Consider the following 20,088-nt stretch of genomic DNA (forward strand, 5'->3'; position numbering starts at 1 on the left):
GCACCCACCCAGTGGGCCCATGCCACTGTCCCCAGGACACGTCAATCAGCAGTGTGTCCACCACTACAGGGCCCTCAGGCAAACCCACTAACCCAAGACATTCACGGACCTGGGGTCAGTGGCAGTGGGCATACGCTTCAGAGGACAGAGGCACAGGACAACAGAGACGCTGGGAGGGCTGCTGTGCGACAGGGGGAGGACAGGCCCAGGGAACCCAATCTCCATGAGGCACTCTCCAACATCATGGGAACATACCACCATTCCCAGGCAACCATGGGCAAGGTACTGGTCAAGTTTCAGGAGACCCAGCGGCTGCAGGAGGAACAGTACCTGGGGATCAGGGAGGACTTGAAGTCCATTAACACCACCCTGGTCACCATTGCAGGGGTTCTGGCAGACATGGCCAACACCATGAGGGAGACAGTGGCACACCACCGGGCCCCTGACACTAGCCCGAACGATGAACAGCCCTCCACATCTGCCGGCGCTAGTGGACAGGAGGTCCCGCCACAGGACCAACAGGCCACCAGCACCCCACCCCGCAGAAGGAGAACCAACCCGCAAACGGTCCCTGCGATCCAGGCACAAGACAGAGAACATTGCCAGACCCACGCCAGGAAATAAGACTCTCCTGATTGTCACCCCTCTGTCCCACTATGTCATCCTGTCCTAATTGAACTGCCATTACTCCACTTCCTATGCCCCCTTGGACAATGCACCTGTGATACCAATAGACTGAAATCTACCATGGACATACCTCCACCATCACCCCAGCCCCTTCCACATACCCCTCCACTGATTAGCACTAACATAAACACCCTTGAATCACAAACAAATCTGGAGTCAGTCTGTACTTTCACAAGTGTATTATTACAACCTCTCTGACAAATATCAATGGCAATGTTCATTTGCACATACCAAAGTATGACAGTTGTTGGGCAGCAGTAAACATAGCAGAAGTCAGATTGTGGTACACAGATCTGTGAAAATGAAAGCCAAAGTGAACTGTCAGGGTCCATACACAGAGGTAAAAATGCAGATTTATGCAATTTCCTACAGTAGTCTCATATGAGAGGAGCAGTGCCAGTCTCTTACCTGTGTCTCACTGGAAGTATTGCATGATGATGTTGTTTCGGTTGTCTATATCTTCTTCTTCTGCCTCCTCTTCTTCACTGTCCACAGGCTTCACAGCTGCCACAAGACCAACATGAGGCCCATCCTCCTGCAGAAAAGGAACCTGGCGTTGCAAAGCCCGGTTGTGCAGCATACAGCATGCCACGATTATCTGGCACACCTTCTTCGGTGAGTAGTATAGGGAGCCACCTGTAAGACGGAGGCACCGGAACCTGGCCTTCAAGAGGCCAAAAGTCCGGCCAATAATCCTCCTAGTTCGTCCATGCGCCTCATTGTAGCGTTCCTCTGCCCTTATCCTGGCATTCCTCACTGGGGTCAGTAGCCATGACAGGTTGGGGTAACCAGAGTCACCTGCAAATATTGAGGGGCATCTGTTAGACATACACAAACCCTTAGGGAGTAACCCATACCCAGACACCTATTCAAACGGTGTGGGGACCTTGGCCTCACCTATTAGCCACACACGGTGACTCTGGAGTTGGCCCATCACATAAGGGATGCTGCTATTCCCCAAAATGTAAGCATCATGCACTGAGCCAGGATACTTGGCATTCACATGTGAGATGTACTGGTCTGCCAAACACACCATCTCCACATTCATGGAATGGCAGCTTTTGCGGTTTCTATACACCTGTTCACCCCTGCAGGGTGGGACAAATGCCACATGTGTTCCATCAATGGCACCAATGATGTTGGGGATATGTCCCAGGGCATAGAAGTCACCTTTCACTGTGGGCAAATCCTCCACCTGGCGGAAAACGATGTAGCTGCGCTTGTGTTTCAGCAGGGCAGACAACACTCTGGACAACACATTAGAGAACATTGGCTGAGACATCCCTGATGCCATGGCCACTGTTGTTTGAGAGGAACCACTGGCCAGGAAATGGAGCACTGACAGGACCTGCGCTAGAGGGGGGTTCCTCTGGGATGGTGGATAGCTGACATCAGGTCTGGCTCCAACTGGGCACACAGTTCATGGATTGTGGCATGATCAAGTCTGTAGGTGATAATGATGTGTCTGTCTTCCATTGTCGACATGTCCACCAGGGGTCTGTACACCGGAGGATGACGCCATTTTATCATCTGCCCCAGCGGACGTGCCCTTTGGAGGAGAAGGGTGAGCAGAGGGTCATACACCACACAGGTAGCACAAGGGTGTATTGCACTATTGTGATTTAATCTGTGTGTGGCGCTGTCTGTACGTATTCCTGCCCAAAAGTGCTGTGACGCAGTTAGGTGCCCTGCCATGTGCCCCCCTGAAATGGCGGCTGCCTGACCTGTAAGGAGGGACAAGGGGAAATGAGGTAACTGCGCTGGCATTGTGCAGCGTTGCGGTAAGCGGACGAAGGCCTCAGCGCAATTCTGCATTGGTTATAATTGGGCCCTAAGGGTTCCAGGAACCAATGACGATGTACGCCGGCGGTGACGGTACGCACTGCCGCGGACGTGACCGCCATTTTCTAACTCTTCACTCACTTGATACCTGACCTTCAACACGAGAGGACCTGCTGCTGTGACCTGAGTGTGGAAGCGACAATGGCTACAGTGTCTAGGGAAAGGGCCCCTGCCTTCACCGCGGAGGATTGGACAACCTAGTGGATGGGGTCCTCCCCCAGTACACGCAACTCTACGGTCCTCCAGACAAACAGGTGAGTACACTGTGTGCATGGTGGATGTGACATTAATGTATGGAGTGGCGTGGATGGAACATAAATTGTGGGTGGTGGGGCGGCTGTGGCCTGTATGTGAGGATGGTCAGTTTATGTGTTTCAGGGCATGTTTGGGAAGTTGTGGCCAATGAGTAAGATTAACCGGATAGGGGAGTAAAAACCATTCTTACTTTACCTTTCCTGTAAGCCAGCGCCCACCAGAAGAAGGGTATTTGGCATGCCATCGCCAAGGAAGTGCGGACCCTGTGGGTCTATCATAGACGGAGCACCCACTGTCGCAAGAGATGGGAGTGCCTGCGCCGCTGGAGCAAGAAGACGGCGGAGGCCCAGCTGGGGATGGCCTCCCAACATGGAAGTGGTTCCCATCGCACCATGACCCCCCTGATGTTACGGATCCTGGCTGTGGCATATCCGTAGTTGGATGGGCGCTTGAGGGCATCACAGCAGCCACAAGGGGATGAGTACAGTCTCATTCAGCTGACTCTGCGCGCTTTACGAGGTGCATGGGTGGGGGAAGTGGGCTGTGGGTTCCCCTACGCCAGGGCAAACTTAATAGGGTAGGTCCCTTGTTAGGCAGGCTCTGTAGCACTCCAACCCAAATAGTGGTAGTGGCCATCTACAACTAGTCAGCCTCCTGTGGGTTCCAGGTGTGCAGCAAATGGGCTTAGGCATAGTCCCCCATGGGCATGTGATTTACCTCTGAACTGTTAGTGCATGGCCTAGTGCATAGGGCTGCTCCCTGTGTGTTGTGTCCACCAATGGTAGTGGTGTGTCAGACTTTGGAAGCAACGCACTGTTAAGTCTTGGCGCGGACTCAGTCACGCCTTTTGGAGTCCCCGCTACACGCTCTCTTATGCTGGATCACTTTCCTCCCGCCCTCTTTGTGGTAAGGTTCATCTGCCTGGAGGCAGCACCCAATGGTGGCTTCATTGCCCTCATCCAACACATACTTTGTCACTGGGACTTCATGTCCCAGCAACTTCCAGTGACAGCCATGTTTAGGGTGTGGCCTCTCTATAAAAGCCAGCCACACCCAAGTTCCAGTGCTCACTATTTTGGATCCTGCACTCGAGCAGTCTCTTCCCTGGGGCCTCTCAGCCTTTGAGGCACAAAGAATATTCTAAGCGAGTGGTCGTACTCGCTCCTGGTAAGCTCGTTCCGACTGGGCTTTCCCCCGCCGGTGTTTATTTGTGTCAAACTTGCTACTTTGTTTCTTATTCAAACCAGCTGGAGTTGAGCGGTTGCTTGTTTATATGTTCCGACTGGGCTTTCCCCCGCCGATGTTTATCTGTGTGAAACGTGCTGCTTTGTTTCTTGTCCAGACCAGCTGGAGTCGAGCGGCTGCTTGTTTCTAAAACAACCGTGCGCGTTCTGAAGAATCCTTTGTTTGATACATTGTAATGTTTCATAACCTTGCTGAGAAATTGTGAAAAGATTAATGCTGCCTTGACGACAGAAAGATCGTACATAACATTATGTTGTTTTGAGTGAATACGTTTCCTTCCAAGTGTGAGAAACTTTGGAAACTTTATTTTCTTTTGATGTTTGCAAAATTGAAGAGTCTTAAAAGGAAAACGAGTCAAGTCATCACGGAATTGTGTTACTCATTTTTGATGGACATTTGAATTACGAAAGTTAGTTCTCACTTTGTTATACCTTGAGCTCCTGCCATATGCTCACTGATAACGTTTTGGTTTTGGTCTGGGGTGCCATTCTTGTGGGTTTTTTTTGCGACATTTGAGAAATTCAATTTTGTTTATTATGAGGAAAGAATGTAATGTACAGTAGCATGACACGTTTGATTAATGACTAATGCTCCTGGTGTTTTTTGCTGTCTCTAACCTTTTTCCTTTTCAGATCTCCCTCCAAGCTGTTCCTATCCTGCTTACCCTTCCCCCTGCCTGGCCTCACCAATTATCAGTGTTGTTTTAATCACTGAGTTGGTGCTGCCTGGAGGTGGGCCTCTAATCAGCAATGCACAGAGGAATTGGGCCCTGACATGGTGTTGCTGGCATTGACCATGTGTCTCCTCTGTCTGTCCCCCTTTTTTTGTTTTGTCACCCTGTCCCGGTATGCATTAGCATCATCTGGCGGAGGAGCAGTGGCACCGGAGCAGGAGGGAGCTGCAACCCACATGGCCCAGGAGGGTGAATGTACGGAGTCTGAAGGCACCAGTGGGACGGAGGGTGAGGGGAGAAGCACGACAGGGACAGGAGGGGACACCAGCGACTCCTCCTCTGATGGGAGCTCCCTTGCGGTGGCGGGACCCTCTGTGCCCATTGCAACAACAGGTACAGTCGCCACCCCCCTACCAGCAGCACCCTCCCAGCATCCCCTCAGCATGTTTCCCGTGCCCGCTCACCCAGGAGGGTGGGCATCTACTTTGCCCCAGGCACCTCAGGCCCTGCCCTAGTCAGCCCTCAGTGAGGAGGCTATTGACCTCCTGAGATCCCTCACTGTTGGGCAGTCAACCATTTTGAATGCCATCCAGGGTGTCAAGAGGCATTTGCAACAAACAAATGCATACCTGGAGGGCATTCACTCTGGCATGGCGGCCCAACATAGAGCATTTCAGGCTCTGGCCTCAGCACTGATGGCAGCCATTGCCCCTGTGTCCAGCCTCCCCCTCCAACTTCCACTCCCCAGACCCAATCCCCTCTATCTCAGCCTATCCCAAGCACACCATCAGACCAGCATGTACACAAATCAAAACACAAAAGTAGCTCAGGCAAACATAAGCACCACACATCCCACAGGCACTCACACAATTACCATACCGATGCAGACACATCAACATCCACTGCCTCCACTGTGTCCCCTTCCTCCACATCCTCAACCTCCCTCCCAGTCTTGTCTCCACTCACACCTGCATGCACTACATCCTCAGCCACTTCCTCCATTGCCAGCACGCCCATCACCACAAACCGCTCACGTGCAATCACCACCCCCACTACCATGCACGCGTCCCCTGTGTCCTCTCCCAGTGTGTCTCTGTACCCTCCTCCCAAAGTACACAAACGCAGGCACACACCCACTCAACAGCCATCCACCTCACAACAGCCTCCAGCCCATGTACCTTCACACAAACTCAGCAGACGTACACCTCCTACAACCACTACCTCTTCCTCCACTCCCAAACCCCCTCCATCTTCCATCCCAGTGTGTCTAAAAAACTTTTCCTTGCTGCCATTGACCTCTTCCTTGCACCCCGCCCCCATCCTTCCCCTAGGGCCGGGATGTCCAGATCCCAGCCCAGCACCTCAGCCACCAAATCCTTATCCAGTGTGGTCACTGCAAGTAAGAGAACATTGAAGGCACCACCCATCAAGGCTGCCAGTGTGCCACCCCGTGAGGCCAAGGACCACCCTATCCCACCACCTGCCAAGGTAAAAAATGGGCCCCCATGCCAAAGAGAGAAGCCGCACCAACCACCCAGCAAGGCCGCTTCCAGGACCAAAGAAGACAGTGGCAAGGTCCCAGCAGCGACTTCCAAGGTGGGGAAGGGACACAACGGCAAAGGGAAGTCAGCTCAGGACACGGAGTCCCCGGGTGAGGGACTGGTGTCACCCCTTCTGCAAGACAGACCAGCAACCTGTACGGCGGTGGGCACCGCCGCAACAACCGCCACCTGCACTGCCACCTGCATGTCTGCTGCCTCTACTGCAGTCATCAGCATCAACCCCAGTGGGCACCATTCCGAGACTGCAGTAGACGGCCTGGTGTCTCCCTACACAAGTGCAGAAACCTGCACCACCGGCAGCCTCTCCTCCGCAGACACCGCCGCAGCCACCGCCACCTGCCCCGCGACGTGCCCAGCCAGTGCCACCACAGCGGACATCAGCAGCATCACCAGTGGGCAGCCATCCGAGGCTGCTGGAGATGTCCTGGACCCTGCACACACTACATGAGGCACCACAACCAGCACTGGCACTACCAACAGTTGGCAGGCTAAGTTGCCGCAGGGTGGAGTCGGTCTCTGCCTCCATGGAGTAGTATGCTACCTGTTCCCTGAAAATCTCGTGGCTCAGACACCCAGGTGAGGGAATGGGAACTGCCACACCCCAGGTGCAGCATCACTGGGCACCAAGCCCCCTCCAGAACCAGTGGAGAACAGCATCCACAACCTCAGTCCTTGGCAGGATGAAGCACTCTGGGCACAAAGCCCCCTCCAGAACCAGTGGAGAACAGCATCCACGATCTCAGTCCTTGGCAGGATGAAGCACTCTGGGCACAAAGCCCCCTCCAGAACCAGTGGATAACAGCATCCACACCTCAGTCCTTGACAGGATGAAGCACTCTGGGAACAAAGCCCCCTCCAGAACCAGTGGAGAACAGCATCCACAAACACAGTCCTTGGCAGGATGAAGCACTCTGGGCACCAAGCCCCTCCAGAACCAGTGGAGAACAGCATCCACAACCTCAGTCCTTGGCAGGATGAAGCACTCTGGGCACCAAGCCCCCTCCAGAAACAGTGGAGAAGCCACCCACTTGAGAGACTGTGGCCTTGCACTCAACAGGACCAAGCAGTGGACAAACCACCCACTTGAGAGTCTGTGGCCTTGCACTCCCCAGGACCAAGCAGGGGGCAAACCACCCACTAGAGAGACTGTGGTCTTGCACTCCCCAGGACCAGGCAGTGGGCATGGAGCCCCCTTGAGCAGCAGTGGCGTTGTCCCATCATCCAGCTGAGGTGCTCCCCCTCCCCTTCCCCCTGAGGTGTCTATGTTATTTTCGACCTGATGCCCCTGCTCGTTACAATCATTTCATTTGGTCCTTGCGTTCTTCCAGGGGGTTACGGGGTGTACATGTATTGTTGCTGCATATGTTAGTGTGTATGGTGTTGTGGGTGAGCCTGGGGGGGTGGCATGTTGCGTGTGTGTGTCACTCTCTTTTTCCTCCCCCCTCCCCTGTGTACTAGGTGCAGTTCTCACCGTGGTCGTCGCCGCCATCTTTGATGTTCCTAGTAGATGAGGAGGTAGACCAGCATCGGCAGGACCTGCAGCTCGGGCTCCATGGCGTCCTGGTTCTTCGTTGAGTGTCGAGAGGTGAGTGGTTTCCGTTCCAAAAACTGTTTCCGCCGAGCTTTTGATGGCGTTGTTACCGGCCCCGAAATGCTGGAGGATTGGTGCCTTGTAATAGTGTGGGCAGTACATTGTATTCCGCCTGTCTGTATGGCGGTCGGGATGTTAAAGTGGCTGTCTGTGTTGGCAGTTTCCCCCATGGTCGTGATTAAAAAATTTTTACCGCCGGCCTGTTGGTGGTATTAACGCCGTGTTATCACAGACTGCCAGTGTTGTAATGAGGGCCAAAGTGTCTTATGTTTTTTAAAAGCAATAATTGTCTCTTTCAAGCACAAAGTACCTGGTTTGTGTGGAAAATCTCCGCAAAGAACCGCAGAGTAGGAAATGTGTGGAAACAAAGGGGTGTGCGTCGATTTGTAGGGCCAAACACGACGATACGTTGTTTAGTTTTCACACAGGGATGGCTGTGCGTTGATTTCCGGAGCTCGGTCGTAGATCCTCTTCGGGTTTCAGGGTTTTCAGACACTGCGTGGATTTCCTGTGCTGGCAGGACGAGATCACAGGAGCTGCATCGATTCGGTGGCTGTTGCGTCAAAATGTCCTCAAAAGTTTATTTTGAGCCAAAGCTCTCTCAGCTGCAGCCTCTGCTCTCTCAGCTTCAATCTGCTTGGCTGCTCTATCAGCTTCAGCCTGTTTGGCTTCTCTCTCTGCCCTCCTTTCCTCCTGTTGAGCTTCAATTTTCAACCTTGCAGTTTGCAATTGAAATTCCCTCTCCTCTCTCCTCTGCGGTCAGGCCCTTATCAGAGACACTGCTCCCTGGTTTGGCAGGGGGCACAATTGCATTGGTAACATCATCCACTAATGTCAAAAAAATCCTCTGAGGGGCCATCCTCTGGACCCTCCTCCTCAGCATCCTCCTCTGAATGGGCTTCTGCCCAGGCCCTCAGCGCCATTTTAAATTCCTCCTTTCTGGAGGTACCTTGGGTGGGTACTCCCATATCCTTGCAGAACCCTTCCAGCTGTTTGACAGTATATGTATCCAACAGGGCTAGGTCAAAATCTTCATTTCCAGCTTGAGACCCAGCCTGAGACATGTTGAGTGAGGATTTTAGTTAAACAATTGTCAGGAAAAACGATTTTGCAGAAAAAGATTAAAAATCAAGTTGACTTTCAACTGTGGGTAGGTAGTGAACACTTAGCTATTGTATGTCACTGCACAAATACAAGTCCTATCCTCACCGCTGATCACCAATGTTAGAAATGGGGTTTTTGGTTGGCAATCAGGTCACCCCATGTCCAAGCAAGGACCCTCACTCTAGTCAGGGTAAGTCACACACAATCCAAATTATCCTGTGCCCACTCTCCGGTAGCTTGGCACTGAGCAGTCTGGTTTAACTTAGAAGGCAATGTGTAAAGTATTTGTGCAATAAATCATTCAATAACACAGTATAGCACCACAATAATACACCACACAGTGTTTAGAAAAATATATAATATATTTATCAGATAAGATGCAGGTCAGAACAATAACAATGCAATAAGTACATGTTAAGATATCACTGTAAAATTGATATAAAGTGTCATAAGTCTTTTAAAAGCAATAATTGTCTCTTTCAAGCACAAAGTACCTGGTTCGCATGGAAAATCTCCGCAAAGAACAGCAGAGGAGGAGATGTGTGGAAACATAGGGGTGTGTGTCGATTTCTGGGGCCACACACAGCGATGGGTCATTTAGTTTTCACCCAGTGATGGCTGTGCGTTGATTTCTGGCACTCGGTCATGGATCCTCTTTGGGTTGCAGGGTTTTTGGACGCCACAAGGACAATGCATGGATTTCCTGCTCTGGCAGGACGAAGTCACAGGAGCTGCGTCAGTTCGGTGGGCGTTGTGTTGAAATTTGTACTGCACGACAGGTGCTGCGTCGATTCCTCTCTGTAAGTCAGGCTGCATCGTTCCAGCTGGGCTGTGCGTTGATCCAGTGGGCTGTCGTCAAATTTCCAGTCGCTGTGCGGATGTTGCAGCGATCTCCTCGCTGCGAAGTCAGGCTGCGTCGTTCCGGTTCAGCGTGCAGTGGATTTTTCACCGCAGTGCAGGCTGTGCATCGTTTCTGGCAGGCTGTGCGTTTAATTTTTCCACACAAAGAGTCCTTGTTGAGATTAAGTCTTTTTGGTCCTGAGACTTCAGGGAACAGGAGGCAAGCTCAATCAAAGCCCTTAGAGAGCACTTCTCACCACAGCCAGAGAGCAGCAAGGCAGCAGGGCAATAGCAAGGCAGCAGTCCTTCACAGAAAGCGGACAATTGAGTCGTTTGGGCAGCCAGGCAGTACTTCTTGGCAGGATCCCAGTTCTGGTTCAGGTTCTCTTCTCCAGGAAGTGTCTGGGTTGGCAGGGGCAGAGGCCCTGTTTAAATACCCAAATGTGCCTTTGGATTGGAGGAGACTTCAAAGAGTGGCTTAGAAGAGCACAAAGTCCACTTCCAGTTCAATCCTGTCTGCCAGGGTCCCAGTAGGGGGTGTGGCATTCCTTTGTGTGAGGGCAGGGTACTGTCCTTTGACATGCAAATGTCAGGCCCTCCACCCTCCCAGCCCAGGAAGACCCATTAAAAATGCAGATGTATGCAAGTGAGGATGAGTATCCTGTGTTTGGGGTGTGTCTAAGTGAATGCACAAGGGAGCTGTCAACTAAACCCAGCCAGGCGTGGATTGTAAGGCGCAGAAAGATTTAAGTGCAGAGAAGTGCTCACTTTCTAAAAGTGGCATTTTTAAAACAGTAATATTAAATCCAACTTCACCAGTCAGCAGGATTTTGTATCACCATTCTGGCCATACTAAATATGACCTTCCTACTCCTTTCAGATCAGCAGGTACCACTCAAACAATATATGAGGGCAGCTCCAATGTTAGCCTATGAAGGTAGCAGGCCTTACAGCAGTGTAAAAACGAATTTAGGAGTTTTACACTACCAGGACACGTAAACTACACAGGTACATGTCCTGCCTTTTGCCTTCACAACACCCTACACTATGGCATACCTTAGGGGTGACTTATATGTAGACAAAGGGGAGTTTTAGGCTTGGCAAGTACTTTTAAATGCCAAGTTGAATTGTCAGTGAAACTGCACACACAGGCCTTGCATTGGCAGGCCTGAGACAAGGTTAAGGAGCTACTTAAGTGAGTGGCACAATCCGTGCTGCAGGCCCACTAGTAGCATTTAATCTACAGGCCATGGGCACATATAGTGCACTTTACTAAGGACTTATAAGTAAATTAAATAGTCCAATTGGGTATGACCCAAAGGTACCATGTTTAAAGGGAGAGAGCATATGCACTTCAGCACCAGCAAACACAATATCTAAAAAGTGGAAGGAGGCAGGCAAAAAGTTAGGGCTGACCACCCTAAGGCTATCAGGTCTAACACCGGGAACCAACATTTTTCTCAGGAGCCCGCCGACATCACCATTGAATGCCAGGTTTGCCAAAGATCAAGGCTGCCTCACCTGGATTCCACCTCATGCCGCTTCCATCACCACTTTACACTTCCTATCTCTTTAGACCACCACTGCTGGATTCTTATAAATCATGCTTTCCTCCTTTGTCACTGTTTTCCTATCCGTCTCTTCATCTCTCTAATCCATTTTCTGGACATCTCTCTCTTCTCTCGAACAAAATTTGATGATCAAAAATAAATCCAGGTCCCCAAAAATGAGTGTAGGGGCCCAGAAGCTGCAATCACCAGCACAAATTAAGCAAAGCGCTAACCACTAAGCACTGCTCCACATGAAGCTGCAGATAAACACGAGGATCCGCGAAGTCGAATCAGATTGCATGCATTTTAGGAAATAGAGCTTTACCGACATCCAGTTGAAGCAAGACTCTTCTTTTAAACACCGTACCTTGCCTACAAGGCTGTGCTCCTCGGTCACTCTCCGACCTTGTTGAGAAAGATATTGATATGCAACAAATGAAAATCAACACAAGTTCTGGTATCAAAAAGTAAACTCAAGGTTGCACAAATAAATGGACTCCTGACCTGTTGTGTAAAACGCTATGTAAAAGAAGAGGTTCCTCCTAAATGTCTGAAAGTAAAAATAGAAACATGTTGATAATAATATCTACATAGGTGCACACATTGATTAGATTTTGCCTGTCATTAAACAATCACTCAGGAATACTGGGGAAATTCCGTTATCGTACAGCGCGTTTTCTCCAGGGTGATTTTACCTCCCATTCTGAGGTCCGCAGGTCCTAATGAAGAGTAACATGAATGTTCTGTTTTTCGACACGGTGAAATTGCACGTTTTCCCATTATCAACCTGTACATTTAAGAAAGGATGCCAATTTCAGAAAGGAAGTTCTGCAAGGTGAAACCAACTGGAATTTACGCAGAAAACAGCGCGAAGTAAAGGTAGTGCCATCTGACTCCTACAATCTAATAGGGTGCAAACATCAATTGGGTCTAATGTGATCAACTCAGTGTGATCAACTCAGCATGAGGTCATTGGAGGAGGGAAGCAAAGCAGCAAAGTAGCCTATGCGGTGAAGACAGAACCAGTCGCGGCTCACTGCACGTTGAAGGGGCGGCACGCGGGGGAACAAAAACATTAAATTAAAAAATAAAATAAAAAAATAAACATGTACCTGCGCGTTGCACGGGCCTCATCCATCTCCTCACGAGGCACATACTTCAGGTTCATAAAAATCAGGTACAGTACGAGCAGGAATGCAGAATGATCTCACACACAGTACTTGTACAGCACATGCAGCTTCAGCCATATTTCTGTCGCATAGAACAGGTTCAACATCAGCATCCATTCTCACAGAACATACACAGCACATTTATTAGCAGTGGAAACTTCTTACGGCGTGCATGGTTCCATTACACAGGAGAGACACAGATTGAATAGCAAATGTGAAAAGCACCTCCACACAAAACAGGTACAGCATGAGAAGTATCTGTACAGGCATCCCTGAAACAAAACATTTGCAGCTGGAGAGGTAGCCGTGCAACATACAGCACATGAAGTACTACTGCTGTAGTACAAACCACAAAACAGCTAGAGCAGGGGCTGTGTATGCCACCTCATACATAACAATGACAATATGGGAATAGCAAAGCATAACTTATATAATAGGTACAGTACAGTCAACAGTGAAACATGACCTCTGTGAAGGAATATTTGTGAATACCATCATAGCAGGCCCATGATACTTGGGAGACACTTAGTCAACCCTGCCCTTTTATCAAGCATGACTTTATAAGCTGAAATGTTTAAGGCTACAACCATAATGGCAAAACCAAAACCATGAGCCCCAGAACTCAAAGTAATGCCAACTAAGGACCTTGATTATGAGTGCTTCATTAAATTCTGTCACACAGACCGACCTCATTTCCAATCTTGATGCATTCTGTGGGCATTAGGACTGACAGTGAATTGGTCCAAATCACTACTGATCCCTCTTGGAGGAGACAGGGGCGATGAAACCTGAAAACCTGCCCTGCCGATCCAGTGTCTTGGCTGCCACTTCCTAGGGATCCAGAAGACATGGGAGCCAGACCTAGCTTGGAGTCTCAATCTCTGCCCTCTTACCCACACAATCCAGTCTGATCTAGGAAGGTAGACTAGATTGCCACTCAATGTGTTGAGCAGGGTGACCCTGTGCAAAATGATGGTCCTCCCATGTCTCCTTTACGTCTTTAAGAATTTCCCCCTCCCTATTTCCAATTGATGGTTCACTGCCATAAGTGCGGAAATTCCTCTGGCCCAATACACCTCACTGGTTTTCCTTTGACAAATGTGTCAGATACACTTATGACAGGGGCCTTGCAATAGGTGATATCCACCTTTATTATTGGGTGAAACATACTGTAGCGGTAAATGATTGGCTGTGCGTGGGATGGACAGAACCCTCCATTAGGCCATTAGGAAGGAGACCTCACTGATTGGCTTTTATAATCTTATGGGTACACTTTATGACACACCTATTCCTCACTTGCTTCCTGAGATCACAAAAGCAGTTTTCCCGAGATGGACAGGTTGGGATCAGTGGATAATGCTGGAGACCCTCTCTGGGTGGGCGGATGGCTACACCATGTGGCACAACTTAAAGGGTTTAAGGGATGGGACAGTATTAATATTTCCTGACCGGGCGACATCTGAGAGGGCGTTCACATGAAATTCTCCCAGGGCCTCAAAACACAGCTTTCCCTTCATAAATCATAATTCCCCCAACTCCGTCATGTGCTCTCTGGGTAGAGAGAGCACTCGCCGTGCTCCCATAATACAAACCCTTGGATGCCGCACACTTATGGGCCCATTGGCTAAGGGGGCATGTGGGGGTGATATAGGTGACTTTCATCACATGATTTAGACGTGTCCCATCATTCAGAGTTGCTGGCTGCCTATAATTGCTGGCTTGTTGGAAGTCCAAGACCAGATCCTTGAGGCATCACCAAGGGTTGCACTGTTCGAACTGGTGGATGACATGGGAGGCCCAAGAGGGTAGCGAATCCTGGTGGGGCCGGGCACACTGCTAGCGAAGAGAGATGTGGCTAAATATTGGAGGTCCCCAGAAGCCCTGAAGATAAAGGAACGGATGGCAAGCATTGACTGCTCCACAACATTGGAGGAACAAATGTATTTAGCCAGAGGCTGCCCTAAGACACAACGGAAGATAGTTGGCATACTATGGACCAGCCACTACAACTGTGTGTAACTCATGGACGAAGGCTTGTTGAATGGGGGAAACCTCCTGAGAGCTTCCTCAAAGGTTTGTAATGTGTGCAACTATCTTGGGCCTAAGAAATCAGTAAGGTGCTGTTTTTGAAACAACTCTGTCACACTTGTAAACTCACTTGCACAGGTGTCAGAATTAAGGGCTTGTCAGATTTTATTGTCTTTCTGGGTTTCACCCTAACACATTTTAGCATGCAAAACCTGTCTAAATTTGCCATTTGAAAATTGGCTATTAAATACTGGGACATGTGGATTTTGAAACAGTAAACTTAAAAACCTGCATATTATGACCCATTTTCACAAGTCAACTAGGAATTGCCAATATTGATCACATCTGATTAATAAGGATCTCATGATATTGTTATTTAATGGGTGCAATAAATAATGCACTAATAGTGCAGGACTCGTACTGGAGGCCAAGCATTGCAGAGCTCTTTAGTCTCCCATGTTCATGCTTTAGTAGATCATCGACTCCAGTTTTTTTTTGCCAAACAATGACTTGCAGTCCTGTGTATCCCATTATAAAATATAATGTGGTACATTGGTACCAGGATGCCAAGGCGCATTATGGACTGGAAGTGCTACTCCCTCCTACACCCTGGATACTTGAGGGCCCTTGGACTGGCTGAAGATGTTACACCAATGTTAAACATTAATTAAAGATACTTGAAGTGCAGTAATAATGCATGTTTTAAACAAAGCAATGAATCCTTGCGGGTATTTACGTGCAGCTTTCTCAGGAGTGTGCATGAATAAATATATAGGAATTCGAAAGATCATTTGCTTTTTCGGTGGTCTTTGAATCTTTATCCTTCCCTTTATTTTTTTCTTTGGTTCATTCTTACCTCCCCGATTGTGATTCTCCTGCACTTCCTGTGGCCTGGGGTGCTGTCCGAAATGCACTCCCCCACCCAAGCCTGAAGGTACTGTAACTGACTTATACAACACTTAAAGTTAGTAGGCAGCTATGGAAAAAAGATCAGCCTATGGTCTTAGACAGGCAATGCTGCAGGACGTCTGGTGGATGCACTGGTACAACTAGCCGACTTCTAGTGTCCACGTTCAAGGCCCCTCGCACCCATGTGCCATGGTGCCACTTCATCTAATGCACATTTGGTAGTTACGCCTCTTGTCCCACACACCTTCTGTTGAGACACCAATGGAGAGGGACACTCTTGGGTGCCTTAAAAAGGTTCCGCTGATCGTTCCAGCTTCCTTTTAAAGTATCAATCAGGGGTTGTATTATTAGGTGAAAGGACACCTTTGCTAAGAGGGACAAATTTAGGGGTGTAACACCGGCCCCTACAGCCCCAGTGGTGCAGGGGGGCCCCAGTCCTTCAGTTCCCCCCCACCCAACCCTTCAAGGGTCCCCACTCATCCCCAGGTCAATGATCATCTGTGAAAATAGGATAACTAGGGGCGTCTCGTACTGTTCTGCGGGTTGGGCCACCATTTTGCGTTACTCCACTGGCAAATTGTAACGTTTCAAATGTGTACTGTCCAATGGAGCTCAGCTTTTAGCTGCTGTTAAAAATAAGGGATTACAAACACAATAGAATCATAATATTTTTTTAATTAGCCTGTCCCTGGTGCTCATTTTTCTGTGCTGGTGTTGCAATCTTTGAAGCAGGGATTGTAAGGGCAGTGCCAGAGGCAGCTGCTACTCATGACTACCCACAAATGACATCAATGCATGTTTCTTTTTTCTGTAGGTTCTGTTTGAACATTTCACTCTTAGAGATTCTTTTTCATTCTGTCTTCCTCCTCTTGTCACTATATGCCTAGCATTCTCTTCTGCTTCCTTTATCATTTTCTAACTATTCTATCTCTCTTCACCCTACGTAAAAGGCTGATAATGAAAATAAGTCTTGTCCCCAAAAATGAGTGCCAATGCCCACCACCAGCACATATTAAGCATTTATTACTATGACACACAGGGCATGAAATGAGGAAAAATTCAGACATACACTAGCAAGTGATTCTTGAATGAGGGCCCTGAATATACTGTCTACAAATATAAATGACATAACTATTAAATTAAACACAAGAAGCTTGTACAGTTCGTTGCTACAAAAACACTGGCACCGCATTGTAACAAGAGATGTGCCCGGGGGAATAATAGGCAGACACACTAAGGAGTGTTTGACTGGGGAAGGGATAGCACAAATACTGGGACAAAGGGAAGATGCTCAAGGTTGTAAAACTTCTAAAGAAGTTCTGAACAGAAAAACAGCCTAAGGCATGGACAGTATTATGCTATGGACTGATGAAAGAACATTACATGCTGTCTTTGTGGGTTCTTTTCTGGTGTTGGAAGGTTTCAGGGTTAACAGTTGGAATAGAGCTGCTAAATCGGGTAGCCAATAAAGGAGGCTCCTGTTTACATCATGTCTCCTGTTGGTTAATGAGAACATCACACTGCAATGAGTGACAGAGTTTTTGTAGAGATGCCTCAACACAACGGTGACAAATAGTGGAGGTTCTATGGGCCAGCAGTAAATAGCTGTGTGAGAATCTGTCTGGAGTTGAGACCGCAGCATCGGAACGTCCATATGGGCTGAGGGGCTAAGCACCCCCTAATTTTCTCCTGACGTGAAGAGTATCTATCAGGATGAACAAAAGTCAGCCTGACAGATGCTCTTCTGGTTCGGGTCAGGCAACCAGGTGTTGGACATGCGCAGACTCCTGGCTGCCTGAGCTGAACTTTCCTGGGATGAAGAAGTCACAGCCCTGTGTGCATGACCTCTTCAACCTAGCAAAGGTGCCTTGAGGCCCTACCCTTCATGACGAGGGGGAATGTCACTGATTGCTTCAGACATGGGTGCTTCAGTTGTAAGCCCTGATGCGCCCAGGCCAAGTGTCAAACATTGATTCCTTGTCACAGAATGGGGTGGGGTCAGCAGTCTCACTGATCCCATCCGACTCGGTGACAAGTTGGGAGTGCTGCCTGCCCTCATTGGCTGACCTTAGGTTAGCCAATGAAGGAAGGCAGCAGTCCCAACCCTCCTAGGGCCTCCAAGGCTTTCCTGCCAGAGCTCCTGAGTTAAGATATATATTTTTTTAATGTTTGGTGTGTGTATGCGTGTATGAATATATGTGTATTTGTTAGTGAATGTTGTGAATAGGTGTGTGAGTGCATGGGTGAATGAATGGGTGTTAGTGAGGTGTATATATGCATGTGTAACCTACTTCCTTCCCCGCCCACTCCGTCTTAAAATTACCGGCAGCCACTGGCTGAGCGACAGTTCTGTTGTGGCCGAAAGAAGGAGAGCTCATTGTCTGAGTTTGAAACAGTGTTCAGTTTGGCAATGAAAGTTTCAAGGTGTCACTCCAATGTTTGAGAAGAGGAGAATACGCCGCCATTCACAGACATGTAATAGATCTTAATTTTAGTTCTGTCCCTCGTGTCACAGAAGTCATTAGACTGTGACAAGTTTGTTTTATGAAACGTAAATGGGAGAAAAACTAGTAGAAAGCTGCACTGACACGCTTTTCAATTAATCGCATGCTAGAAGGTTAAAGTTAATGTTAAAATGGAACTTAGACTCTAAACTAATAACCCATGTAGAAACCAATTTAGATTTCTGTGTTTAATGAAAGATGAATGACTTAGAAAGTATGTGTAAGTGAGAAAATGCAGGTATCTGCTATACCTAAAGTTGTGCAATAACAAAGCTTTTCTAATAAAATGAAATGTTTTACTTATTTTGGTGAAATTGTATTAATGATGAATTTATAACATTTGCATATTAAATGTGTTCTATTAACAGATATTAAATCAACTGCATTTTATATTTTCTTGTGTTAGCATAACTTAAGCTTGCCTTTTGCAGTCATGTAAGAGTGTTGAATTTTTTTTTTTCATAATGTGAAGTCTTCTTTCAGATTTCGTTCCCATGAGAAGTAAAGTCTCATTTGTGAAAAGTCTATTGTCTAACTGTGGAAAGTCATATAATTTGGCCTTGAGAGTTTTGTAGTACAGGAACATGGATTGAAATTGTATACAAATGTTTCAACCTGTTTGAAATCACATGGAAAGGACATGTTCCCATGACAGACTTGGGTAAATGTCGAACTGTAGCAACCTGGAGCATGGGGTTCGATTTTAATTGGATGATGCCAATTCAAAGTAATATGAACTGATACCTTTGACAAATCAGCTATATAGTGTTGGATATTCAAACTTTGCTCAGAACAGAAAGGTCTTAGATCAGAGCAGTCCTGTCTTGGTCAGAGACGGAGACATTCCTGATGCTTGCAGATGCCTTGCTTACCAGATGCTTTGCTGATTAAGATTCCCTGAATGCTGTATCTCTTGTAGAGGTATCTTCCTCTTTGTCATTTGCCATTACCTCCGAAATACCCTTTTAGGTTGCAAACTCCACTATCCTGACACTTTTTATTTTATTTTTATTTTTAGTTAGTGACCTGTAGCCAGAGTTATTCTATTTTTTCAAAATTATTTTTGTCTTTTTTGTATTTTTGTATTTTGCCCACATGTTCCTCCTTGCACATGTATTGCCCTAATTTAGTTAGTTGTTTGGTTGACCCGTCCCCAACCAAAGGTTATTTACTCTGCTAAGTTTGAATTTACTAATGAGTGTGCAATCTGAGCACTGTGTGATTTCTGTGTCACAGATATTTCTATTGACATTCTTCTTGAATGCTAAGTTTTATTGATGTTAGTGCGCCTAAATTTATTTTGTCGCCTTGGGCAGTCCTTGGTGATTATGTATCTATATAACTAGGTTTTGTGCATTGTTACATGACTTTGAGCTTGTGTTAGTGATACATCTTTAAATTATAGTCTTGATTGGAGTTTTCCTCCTATGGCCACATTGGTCATGGTGTCTAAAGTACTGGGGTGGTGTTGAAGTAATTGTTGATGGTTCACTACACATCTTTCTGGGTCGAAAGGTCCGTCAACCTCGTTGCACATTTGATACCTGCCCAGGATGAAAAATGCATCCGCACATCCATTCAAGGAAATCTGGTTCAGTTGGTCATGAGACTATTGTCTTGAACTGTTAGTGTGATGGCTAGAATTAGAATTTGTGAAAGTTCTTTTCATTGACATGACCCAGGTACAGATGGGTAATGATGGTATGACAGCTATCTTGGGTGATCTGAAGAGGAATCTATGCATATCAGCACCACACCTTGTTTGAGACTACCGCTATCCTCTGATGATCACACCTATTTATTGCATTTGTGATATTTACTAGTAAGTACTTTTCATAACACCAGCATAAAATGGTGTTATGCACACAAATTACATTTGAACTAGTTGTCACTCACTAGTTGTGCACCACTTTAGTATTGGTGGTGCAGCTTTGCTGACGAGTGAGTTTCATTAAAGTATCAATTATCAGTCAAACACCTTTTGAAGATACAAAGAAGGAGGGGTCAACAAAATATTTACAGGTAATCTTGGATGTTTGTGCTTTCATTATAGTTGCATTGAATACGAGGCTGCAGAGATTTGGACATCCTGTCGGCTTCATGGACTTGACTAACTCTAAGAATACAAC

Source organism: Pleurodeles waltl, chromosome 7, assembly GCF_031143425.1.
Source record: "Pleurodeles waltl isolate 20211129_DDA chromosome 7, aPleWal1.hap1.20221129, whole genome shotgun sequence".
In the NCBI taxonomy this organism is placed as follows: domain Eukaryota; kingdom Metazoa; phylum Chordata; class Amphibia; order Caudata; family Salamandridae; genus Pleurodeles; species Pleurodeles waltl.